The following is a 12,601-nucleotide window of genomic DNA, read 5'->3' on the forward strand; positions in this document are numbered from 1 at the left end:
AACGTTTGAACATGGTGAACCTACTGTGGAATTCACCATTGAAGAGGTGAATGCTTTCACAATGGAAGAAGGTTTACATCAAGCTGTAATCCTCAAATTTTCGTATGGGAAACCTGATCTACAGGAACTACGACAGATTATTTCCAAACAATTTGATGTCAAAGGCTACTGTAATATTGGACAACTGGAATATCGACATATTCTGATTAGGTTTGATTTGTTTGAAGATTTTTTTCAAGCTCTATCAAGATCGACAGGTTATATTAAGGCGAAGGGTGACGAGTTCTTTTTTAGAACATTACCATGGACAATAGGCTTTAATCCGCGTGAAGAAACATCGAGGGCAGTCGTATGGATCTCTTTACCTGACTTGCCTGCAAATTTCTTTGCAAAAAGGTCATTAATGTCCATCGCTTCAGCAGTTGGAAAGCCTTTAGCAGTGGACAAAGCAACGATCGAACGCGACCAAGTACGGCAAGGGTTAAGGTCGTGCTCGATTTACTGGACAAGCATCCAAAGAGAATTAAGATTCATATTGTGGATAAGAATTCTGGGAAAGTTGTTGAGCATTATCAGGAGATAGTATATGATAATCTTCCAAAATATTATACCTGTTGTAAGCATCAAGGGCACGATGAAAGATCATGTCGTTGGAAGACTATGAAAAATAAGGAAGATGTAGTTGTTGCGACTGAAAATGAAGGTCTGGGAAATCTGGACAAATTGCAAGGTGATGCCAGGGATTTTCTTAATGCAAAAAGAGCTGGGCAGCTGGAAGATGAAGCAGCAAAAGCAAGTTTGGTTGAGCAGCAGTTTTCACAAATTGAAGGAGGAAAACAAATTGTGAACAAAAACAATGAAGTGGTAATGAATCGAGCAGCGGTGGATAACAATGTAGGTGAAGTCTCAAAGCTTGATAAGGGTCCACATCCTCCCCCTCGAGATGTGCCTGCTAGGATAGCTTTGGCAAGGATTTCCAATGTTGTTAATCCAATTGTGCAAGCCTATGACGAGCTTGCAAGTGCTGCAGCTATTTTGTCAACTGGTGTAAGTTTAAAGGGTGTGTTTGCTCGGGCTGAGGAAGATGCTACAGCTTCAAAAAGTGATCATGTTGTGATTGATACACAAGTAGTTGATCGAGATGTTGATGTCCCTGATGCTACAGCTTTTCATAAGGAGCAGGGATTTGAGTAGGGGACTCAGGCTCAGGCAACTGGTGTAGGTACAAATTTGGAGTCTACTACTGTATTGAAAACAGCTGTTGATCGAGTTGATGCACTTGTTGAAATAGTTGAGAAATCAGCAGCAACAGGTACAACTGTTGTAGATGTATCTAACGCTGCTTTAGTTCCAGCTGAAGTTACTTCAAAACCTACTGATGTTGTACAAGATACAAAGGAAGCTGGGCAGCATATTATTAAGGATAACTGGACAACGGTTTCCAGCAAAAAAGGCACTCCAAACAGAAAAAAAATGATGCAGGTTGAGCAGAATTCCACAAAATTTTCAAATCCTTTCAATGCTCTAGCCAACGTGAATGACTATCTGAGAAGATTGATAACACAACAACCTTAATTGATGGTTCTTTTAACCAGCAAATAATACCAATTTCAAGCAGTAAAAAGGGAGGCCGAATCAGCAATAATTTGGCTAAGTTTTTCGGAGATCGACAAAATGCTATAAATAGCAACGTGGCAAAAGTGTCAAAGGGCGAGCTACTACCCAGGTCCAGCACTCCCACGATTCTTGTTTCCAGTCCACAAGTGCAGAAAATTATCAAAGAATCACAGATTGAAATGATGATGTATGCCAATCCTATATTCAAGCAACAGTTGGTAACCTTTAATACATCGGCGTATGACATTCTATCTTAATCAGTGGAGTCGTTTGGGGATGTTGAAGGTGAATCTGGGCAGCTCATGTTGTCAACGGGGTATAATAACGAGGTGATACAGTCAAATCTGAGGTTGATGGCTATCAAATCCAAGTTTTGGCAAGAGCAGCGTGAGGATGACAATGAAGAGGATTGGGGCGATGGTTTCGCTCGTTATTCATCAGAAGAAGCTGATAAGGAGGTTGATCATGATAGTGCAGGGGAAGATAGTGAATCAATGGCTATTAAAAAACATGGTCAAGTACGAGCAGCAAGTGCCAAGAGTAATCTGAACCTCAATGCTCCTGCTTTTGTTCCCAGAAGTTACTCAAATACTGGTATGCAAAATGCAGCTACAGGAGCACCTACAGTTACTGTGCAGCAGCAGCAAATTGATCCAAACTCCTCAAATACAAATCCTACAGGTGATCGAACTACAACAGTGCAACCAAAAAATGGGCAGCTCCAAGGTGTGATAACCAGTACACATGCAACAACACCTACAACGAAGGTTAGTCCAGCAGCTAGTCCTAAAGGTGATCGAGAAGTCACAGCAGTGCAATCTGGACAGAATCAAATTGTTACAACTATCCCAGTTATTTCAGAGGAGGAGAGAAAGTTTTTGGATGCAATGGTGAGTTCTACATCGTTAAATCCTGTAAATCCAAATGCCTATAGCACTGGTCCTGTGAGTAAGAGCAGGAATAAGCAAAAAAACATAACAACATCAAAGCAAGGCAATGGTGACAAATACAAAGGGACAATCTGCATTGGTGACACTAGACATCGTCCAAAATGCTCCACAATCGGTGAATGTGGGGAGAGAAATTTTTGAAGAAGGAGAGGAAGATGCAATGATACAACAATTCAGAGCAGAGGCCGCAAGAAAAGGAGATTTATCACCTATGAATAGCGGCAAAGGAAAGAAGACTCATACAAGGAAAAATAGTTGGGACGACAAGGTTAGTTATTTTTAAAATGTTAGGCAACCTCCAATGAGAGTTGCCAAACAAAAGCATGTTGCCCCAACTACATCAACGAGGTCCAACCATTCAAAAAAGAAATGCTGATTTTTGAATACATTTTGAACACGGTTGAGGAAAACAACAAAGAATTACAAATTGAAGATTTTACAAGTTTGGAAAAGAAGGGACAAGAATTTAATTCCTACTACATTCTATTTTATCATTTTATAAGTATACTCATTTGTAATATCATCACATAGTATGTTATAAACTCTGTGATGATCATTGAATATTTGGTCTGTTCAAGTTCTTATTTTTTTACATGTTTGTTAGTAGGTGAGGCCTTTTCTTTGCCTCAATAGGATTAGTAAGGTAAGGTTTAGCCCGGTTTGTGGTGCCTTGGTCCTATGCCTTTGGAAAAATATCCACACGGCTATGAGATTATATGCCCTCGTGAGACTTTGTCGGCAGCTACACCATGAATCCTCTACATGAGGCTGCCATCATAAGGCAATTTATAGAGCCAAGGCATATGAGTAATAATACCGGTGCTATTATCCCCCTTATTTGTACTTTTCCTAATTGTTGTATTTTCCTTTTCTGTTATTAATAAAAAACTAGCACTAGGCGCTTGCTTAGAGGATTGCCAAAAAAAATTTACTTAAACTTTAGGTCAAATGTTACTACGTTTTTCTCCCAATTTACTTGGAATTATGGGGTGATCTACCCAGTAAATTGAAGATCTATGAGTATAGTTTTCAATTCATTAAACCATTTGTCAATACGATCTCGGAGTATAGAGATATTCGCATTTTTTCGAGACTGTGCAGATTGGTAGGTGACAAGTAGGTGCATCACCTACTTGCCAAAATGAGAGGACTCAATTAAAAGCCCCAAAGTCGGCCAAGAGGGGACGTTTAAGGGCTTATCAACTCATTCATTTCACCCATATTTCAGACCTTGAAAACCAAATTGAACCCCTGCAACTACTCCCCAAAAATTTCATATAAATCCTGGGATGTTACGATGTGATTCTAGTGCCAAAAAGCCCAGATAACTTGCTAGTTTCTCTTTCTCCTTTTTGTAGCTATGTTGAGGAACTGATTTTTTGATGAAAAAGGACCAGGTTTTGTGGTTTATACTCAGTACAAGATAAGGTTATGTTTCTCCTTCCATTATCTATGCTTTTGCGAGTTGTTACTCGATCGTAAAGAATAGACCTAGCGAGTTTCGAAAGAGTGGTATGTTGTTTGTTCTTGTGTAATGGTTGGTGTCACGCCTTGAACCTGGGCCAAGACATAACACGGCACTCGGTGCCTGACTACATGTGACCGAGCAAACCAACTTGCTGGCTGAATCAACATGTGATATCATAACATACTAAATGCGGAAGATAAACTAATACATGCTGATATACTGAAAGCTTGAATACTAAAAATCAATGTGTGGAAACACAAATACAAGTCTGAAACATATCTGTAGCCAACTGAAAGAAAGAACTATAAATGCTGAAACTAATACTTAATTGATAACTAAGAATTGATAATTTATAACTAAAATGATAACTGTTGAAACTAAAACTGAAATTATAACCGATAGCTAATAACTTATAACTGATAACTGAAATGTTAACTGATAACTGATAACTGAAATGATAACTGATAATTGATAACTAAAATGAACAAAGGAAGTAAGGTTATGAATACTCCCACTTCTAAATGATGAACAACATGTTTATCTGAATATTAAACTACAGCCTCAGGCCCAAATATATGTGCACAAACTGCAGCCTCAGGCCCAAGGATACATAACTGTGGACTCAGGCCCAAAGATGCATAAAGCATAAACTGTGGCCTCAGGACCAAAGATGCATAAAGCATTAACTGCGGCCTCAGGCCCAAATACAGGTGTTCGACATTCAGGGATTGAAAATCAAGAACTGAGAATCATACTGCAATATATGATAGTGAAATACTAAATCACACTGAGTTACATGATACTGAAATACTGAATAGGACTAGACTGAGACATGTATTCTTGAACTGATTATGAACACTAAAACTTTAACTGTTTATGACATGCTGGGTAAGCTATACTGACACTCAGGGACATCAAACCCAAGTCTATATTGAATACGAACTGAGCTTACAACATTAAGAATGAAAGTCATGAATGAGTTATGAAGCTAGAGAATAGAAGTTCTACAACTATTCAAGGAATTGGGCTAAACTATATTTCTGAGGCAATTAGTAACGTGGGAAAAGAAACATAATGTAGGGAGAATTATTAACATTCCCAAACATAGAGAGTTAGCCTCACATACCTTAACTTCCTGCTATTGAGCGTAATACAATATTCGCCAACCCTTTCAACTTTAATCTATATCATTACAAGTCAAAGGGATTCCATATTAGCAATAATACTCATGTTTTGGTTACTTAGGCATTTTCTCAAACACTTGGTGGCATAAAGCTTCATAGTGCTTATTAGTGGTGTCTCTACACCCAATAGTCCATTATCTTGCTCCTAGATAAATTGTAAAGTCTCAAATGGTTATAATCAACATCATTCTTTATCACCCATAAGGTAAACAATACCCTTAACCAATAATAAACAATCAACAACCCAAACCTATAATCCGTTCATGTTTTTCTATCAAACCCATTAACTCATATCTCATGAACTGGAGTCTATAATCATTAATCCAATGCTAGAATCAATTAGAAGGTGAAGATATTGCCTTCTTGATGTTCAATCTTCTTGAATTCGAGTTCTGGGGTTTCTTCTCTCAACAATGATGTCCCAATCAAATATCTAATGATATGGAGGGTTTACCCATGTTAATAAAATGTTGGGAAATTAAAAATAACTAAGAATCACCATTAGAACTTACCTTGGGTGGTGGAGGGACCCTTTATGGAGTTAGGTTTTTGAGAGTTCCCCTTTCTAAAGCAAGTTTGTGTGTTTTGGGAATGCGGGGGATGAAGTAGGGATTTAAAATGACCCCCCCCCCCCCCTCACATGAATGCCCCCACTCACTTATAGGCCTGACCGTGCACTTGACCGTGCAAAATGGCAGTAACACTACCTCAGGAGCGCGGCCGCGGTCAGGGCGCGCATATCATATACTATTCTGTAAAATGCACATAACATTTTGCACAAAGATCCATTTGGGCTCTATAATATATAGTTGGAAATATATTTCAAAGGCCTACAACTTTCATGCTTTGAGTTTTGCCAAATTCCTTACACCTTTTCATTAAACCCTGCTGGAACACAGACCTTCTGCAAACATAGTCGATTTTGTCAAATCTTATGCACCTCACTTTCCATCTTGATTTTGAAACAACTATTTTACCCATAATCATCCCGATGGGACTCCACATGTCCAAAATATAACCTTACTACTCCTTTAACTCATTCATACCTAAGCCGAATTACGGGGTGTTATAGTTGGCTGGTTGTGAACTTATGTTTAAGTTGAATTCATGGCTGTTTTATTGGATAAGAGGCTTAATTATGTACTTTTGGTTGTGTTTCTCAATTTGAAAGAAAAGAAGAGTCAAAACGTGTTTAACTAAACTAAAAAACTAATTTTGAGTTGTTGAACTTGTGGGACTGTTTTGTGGGCTATTTCGTATTGCTATTGGGTTGTCTCTTTTGCTATTATTTTGATGCAGTTGAGAGGAGAAAGGGTGTGGAGAAGAACCACATAATGGCAGGGTTGCTTGCTGGTCGTTTGTCGTAACAATTTCGAATTGTTTGATACTATTATGGTATTCATTTTGTGTATGAAGTGATTGGGGTATGTTGGGCTGCTTGGTGATTGTTTTTACTTGTGTGAAGTTATATATATAGGGGAGGTGTTGTTCGTTTTATCGTAAAATAGGTTGTGGTAGATACATAATAGTTGCGACGCTTAAACAATAACGATAGTGTCATTTCTCTTATTGTAGACTAAGAAGTCATGACATTTGCATAGCTTGACGTTGGGCAGTATACGTACAAGGTATGTGAGGCTATCCCTTTCCTTCTTTTGCATGACTTCAATTGTACATAATGTAATGAACGAGCTTCGAAAAGTACTCTACTCTTAGAAGCTAGCAGTACTTACATTGTTTCCCTTCTTATGGAACAATTGATGTTGAGGTTTCTTCTCTTATTCTTATGTTATCAATGTTGTTGGTACTTACTGATTCTTATAAGTTTCTTGATGAAGAGTTATTCTTAATAACGTGTACGGAGAATATCGACCTTACGTCACTCCGAAAGGTTCAGAATATGATTCCAATTAGTCTTGCATGAATTATATATATATATATATATATATATATATATATGTATCTATTTTACTCTACCGAGCCGCGCTATAGTTGACTAGGTACGACACCTATTGTGCAACCACTGGTTAGTTGGGTTTTACCGAGCTCCATGTGGCCGGGTACGTTTTATCGAGCCTATTATGGTCGAGTACGATATGATGATGATGATGATGCCCACAGAGGCCTATGTTTTAAAAGTTTATGTGTATATATATATGTATTACGCATTTCATGTCAGTAGCCCTCAGAGGTACCCAGGTGTTACAGGTTGTATATTCTCTATCACTGTTTACATTATTGCTCGTACTTATGATTTCCTGCCTTACATACTCAGTACTTTATTCGTACTGACGTCCTTTTTATTTGTGGACGCTGTGTGTCGTGCTGCATGTCCTGATAGATAGGTAGACGTAGCTCCCCCACCACAGTAGGCTTTCCAGTTCAGCAGTTATTGGCGAGATCCCTTCTCCGGACTTGCCGTGGTCTTGGTATGCATTTTTGTTATAGATATTATGGGTATGTCGGGGCCCTATTCTGGCAATATTGCAACACTTATGCTCCTTTAGAGGCTCATAGACAGGTGTTGACTCATGTATAGTATGGTATGCCTTGTCGGCTGATTTTTGTTGTATAGTTTTTCATGGGAGCGTGGTAGCTCGTACCTTATAAGTAGTTTCTTGGTAGTCTTGTCATCCCATGTTATATATGTTCATTCCACTATCTTTCATTGTTTGTTGTTCATGATCTGTTTCTACCATTTATAATGATCTTGTCGGGCCTTAAAGATAATAATGAAGGTTAGATAAAATGTACGTTGGTGCCCGTTAATTATGGGTCGGGTGCTAGTCATGATCCTCCAGTTGGGTCGTGACAAACACTCGAGACCGAAGAGAGGGAAAGCTCGATTCAAACTGGGAGGGACCGTATCGGGTCCTCAACATCGTCAGAAAATAATCTTACAAACTTGGCACGTTGAACAGCGAATAATTACCAAATAATTGGAACACATCACTCCTTAAACGATATTATTGCTAAGGTATGACCTTCTCCTTTTTCATTTGTATTTTACACTAACTTGTTGTAGGTGTTCGATTGAAGTAATCGAAGCTCTCTCCAAAAATGAAGCCCTTAGGTCTAAAAGCACGTGTTGTACTCTTTTTCCCTTCGACCGGTTTTTATCCCAAATGGGTTTTTCAAATAAGGTTTTTAACGAGGCAACCATTGTTCGTGCTAACTTAGAGCAATTCAACAGTATTCGAGGCTTCTTTAACATCAACCTCGAATACTAGGTGGGCATCACCCTCGGATGTTACGTTTTTAAGGAAAATACTTCGTGTCAACAGGGTCTCGATAGGTAAATTTTGTAAAAGCCAAACGGTCAAATAAACCATGTCCATATAGATTACTCGAGACCTAATGAACATGTACGCATGAATGATTTATTGAAAGAAGTATTTTTTCCTTACCTGATGTTCCATGCCTTAGTGAAATTTCTACTTTACAATTTCATCCTTATGATCTATTGCGGAAACTGGCTCAAGCGTTGATCGCAACTAAAGCTCGAACAATCAACCCCGTACTGGGGAGATGCCATCCAAAAATCGACATGCTCGAATTATTAAACTTCAAGACTATAAGAACTTAAAAAGGCAACCCTCATCTTTACGGGCCACGACCATCCCACTCGGGGATTGACGCTTCGAACAAGTTCGACGTGAAATTGAGAAACAAGCCCAAAGGGCAAATCTCAAGTTAAAGACTATGGCCAAACTAACACGGTTCGGAGACGTCCGAATTCCGTAATAAAACAGGCCTTCCAATATTTTCATAAAACCGGTTTAAAAAGGCTACCCTCGGTAAAATTACAAAGGGTTCGATAACACCAACCCTCAAAAACCTTAAGGGGTACCAAATTGTTCGAACTCTCGAACAAGCTTATGCTAAGGCATAACAAAGTAAAGGGTTTCGATAATACTAACTCTCAAAAATCCTAATGAGTACGGATTTACCTCGTACTAAGGCATAGCAAATTTTTATATGATTAAACTTTTAAGTCGAAAAGGGAAAAAGCCATTCTTTTGAGGCCGTATCGGCCCAATTCAAGAGCCTAAGGGGCATTATATTTTTTAAGTTCGAGAATACACACTCACTCAACTAAAACCTAAGGGTTTTTATATTTCGAGTTTGAGAAAATACTCACTCAGTTATAAAGACTATATTAGTCTGACTTCGATCAAGTTGCCTAAGTTTGGGACTCACAAACAAAATTTTCACAAGACACGAAGTGAGTCTAAATTCTCACAAGGTACAAAGTGTATCAAAATTGTCATAAGGCAAAAAGCAAATCGGGATTTTTGCAAGACAAAAGTCGGGATAAGAAAGGAAATACTATATATATATATATATGTGGAAAATTTTACATGGATCAGTAAAGATCCTACACAAAAATCCAAAAAAAAAAAAGGAAAAATCCTAAGTGCTTAATTTTCTTCGGGAGCGGCATCTTCATCACCAGAATCCCCTCCACTCTTGGATCTACTCGCGCTCCCAAAGTCGTCATCATTAGAAGAAAGCATCGCTTTAGCTTCGGCCTTGAATACTTTTGCGTTCTCGATATCGACAGAAAGGTCAAAGCCACGAGCATGGATCTCTTCGAGACTGGTACTTGGCATGCTTGACAGCCCAATATGATCGAGTCTGAGTGGTGCCAACCACTTCCCTCGCTCGAGCTTGAGCAGCTTCAGCATCAGCTGGGTAGATGGCCACAATCGCCTCCGCTTCAGCCTTTACTCTTTCTGCCTCAGATGTAGCATTTGCTAGATCTACAGCCAACCGAGCCTCGAGCTCCTCAATTTTCTTGGCTCGGGCCAAGCTTTCCTCCTTCATGCTTTGGAGTTGGCGTTCAGCCGACGACAGTTAGGCTCGATCAGTATCCTTCTCCGAGGCAAGGCGGTCCATGTTTTGTTTTCACCCCAAAGTCTCTGCCTTCATCATGTTGGACTCTTTATAGAGTTGCTCGATCTTTTCAGCCTTCTGTTGAACCTGCAGGATCAAAGTATTAACCGTCGTTCCCGAATTGATACATCGAACTTCTAAGAAAATTCTTCATTACCTGCTCAATCAGGTCGGTCTGCTCTTTGTGAGCTATGGCTAGTTCAGCTCGGAGGTCCTTGATCTCCTCTTCTTTTTTCCCACTGAGGAGTTTGAGGGCATATCTCTCCTCCGTGACATTTTAAGATCGGCCTCACACTAGTTCAGCTCTGCCCGGGATTTAGAAAATGCTTCCCGATGAAGCATCAAGGCTTATAAAGAAAGAAAGGAAATCAGGCAAGAGGAAATAAAGGCAAACGTAATATTAATAAAGGGAGTTGATCTTACCTGGCTCAGAAGTCGCTGAGCCTCATCGAAGATACTCAATCCATCACCCAGATCGGAAGCATCTTTGGCTCCCGTGAAGCAACCGTGAAAAAGGTCCTCCCCTTCATGGCCATTCCCACATCGGGGTCTCTATGGCCTGGGCTTCCTGAATTTGCTCCTCAAAAAATATGGGGAGGGGTGGCGAATCATCAACGTTTATTGCCACAAGCAAGTCACTTGGGGTGTTCTCTTTGTTTCGAAGGGCCTCGGAACTGGCCCCTTCAGGCACATCCACCGATTGCTCATCATGGCAGGAGGTATCTTTAGCCTCCAAGGACTCAGGGACTTTGCTCGGGCCACCCTCCGAGATCTCCTCGGTCCAAGGCTGAACCTCTTCGATCACCACCGGCTCAGCGGCCTTCAAAGCCTTGACGCTCCTCTTCATTCGAGCTACTAGCTTGAAGTCAGCATCTTCATCTTCCTCTTCTTCCTCCCTTAGACGTTACACTACATCAGCAGGAAGGGTGGCGGTGTCCTTTTTCGACCTGTGAGCCTTGCTCTTCTTGAGCTTTGGAGTATTGGAGGGTACGACCCTTTGTCTTTTCTTTTCCTTCGATGGCTTCGGGACCGGGGGCGGAACCTCCTCCTCCCCAGACGGGTACCTCATGACGGCATCTTTCCCAAGTCTTGTATGAGAGGAAATCAAGTAAGTATAAGAGGGAAACATTTTAAGGCCATCAGATATGTAAAGAAAAGGCTTACCATGATTTTTAGCCTCACATCGGCCCCTTGCAAAATCGCACCATGAGCGCTCAGCATACGAGGAGGTGGAAGCTAGGGTTCGAGCCCAGCTCTCGAGGTCCGGAATCGCACCAGGCATCCAAGCATCCGCTATATCACAGAAAAGGATGTTAGTAAAAAGAAGTAAAGAAAACAAAATAGTAAATAAAAGATAAAGGAAGGATCGAACTTACGCTGCATATTCCACTTCTCGGGAATGGCATCTTCTCGGTCGAAATTAGGTCAAAAGTTTTCACTCGAACGAACCGACCCATCCATCTTCAATCCATGTCCTCATCTATGCTCGAGAACAACACCTTGGTGGCCCGACGCTGAAGCTTTATCAACCCACCTAGAAAAAGACAGAGCCTATACAACCTGATGAGGTAGTCGAGGGTGAAAGGCGTTCCTTCTTTTTTGCTCGCGAAAAATCGAAACAAAATGACAATTCACCAAAAGGAAGGGTGGATCTAGCCTAGGGTTATATGGTATTGGCGGCAAAAGTCGATAATGACGGGATCGACAGGGCCCAACGTGAAAGGATAAGTGTAAACACTTAGAAACCCTTCTATGTAGGTAGTGATATCTTCCTCGGGAGACGGAATCACCACCTCTTTCTTCTCCCAATGGCAGTCTTCCTTGACCTACTCGAGGTCACTCTCAGTTATCGAGCACATGCACCTAGACATTGGCTCACACCGGCCAGGGACAGATGAAGTTTTCTCAACTTTGAAGTGGGAAGAAAGATCACACCTCATCTCGGGAATGCATTGCTCAGGGTGCGGCTCCACCGGTGTTTTGTCGCCGGCCGACCGCGATGAAGAGGCTTTTTCTTTTTGAGGAACAGTTTTTGATGTCTTTGCCATTTTGTGTAAAGAAAGAAGAAGAGGATAAAGTTTGGTCTTTTGAAGAAGGGTTGGTAACGGAGCAGAACAGGAAGGCTTAAAAGATGTGAAAAGCTTTGAAGATTTGTAGACAGACATGGAGAACTCAAAGGGATTTTTGAAGATTAGTACAAGAAAGACTCAAAGTAAAGTTTGAGGAAGTGAGAAGAAGACCTATTTAAGGATTCATGGCGACGGTTCAAAGGCATTGTTGGTCGACGGACAACTGACACTTAGTAATGATTTTGGGAACTGTACCGACGGGACGTTTTGGTCGCTTCTGTCGCTTACATCACGAGGATGACATCATGATAGATCAAGGTACAAAATTGAAGGTTCAATTCGTTTTCTTCTCATTACATTCCAAGAAACGAGGGGACTATCTGTGTACGGTTAAAACCAGGCTTACCTGATTATGCT

This window comes from Nicotiana sylvestris, chromosome 12 (genome assembly GCF_000393655.2).
Source record: "Nicotiana sylvestris chromosome 12, ASM39365v2, whole genome shotgun sequence".
Lineage (NCBI taxonomy): Eukaryota > Viridiplantae > Streptophyta > Magnoliopsida > Solanales > Solanaceae > Nicotiana > Nicotiana sylvestris.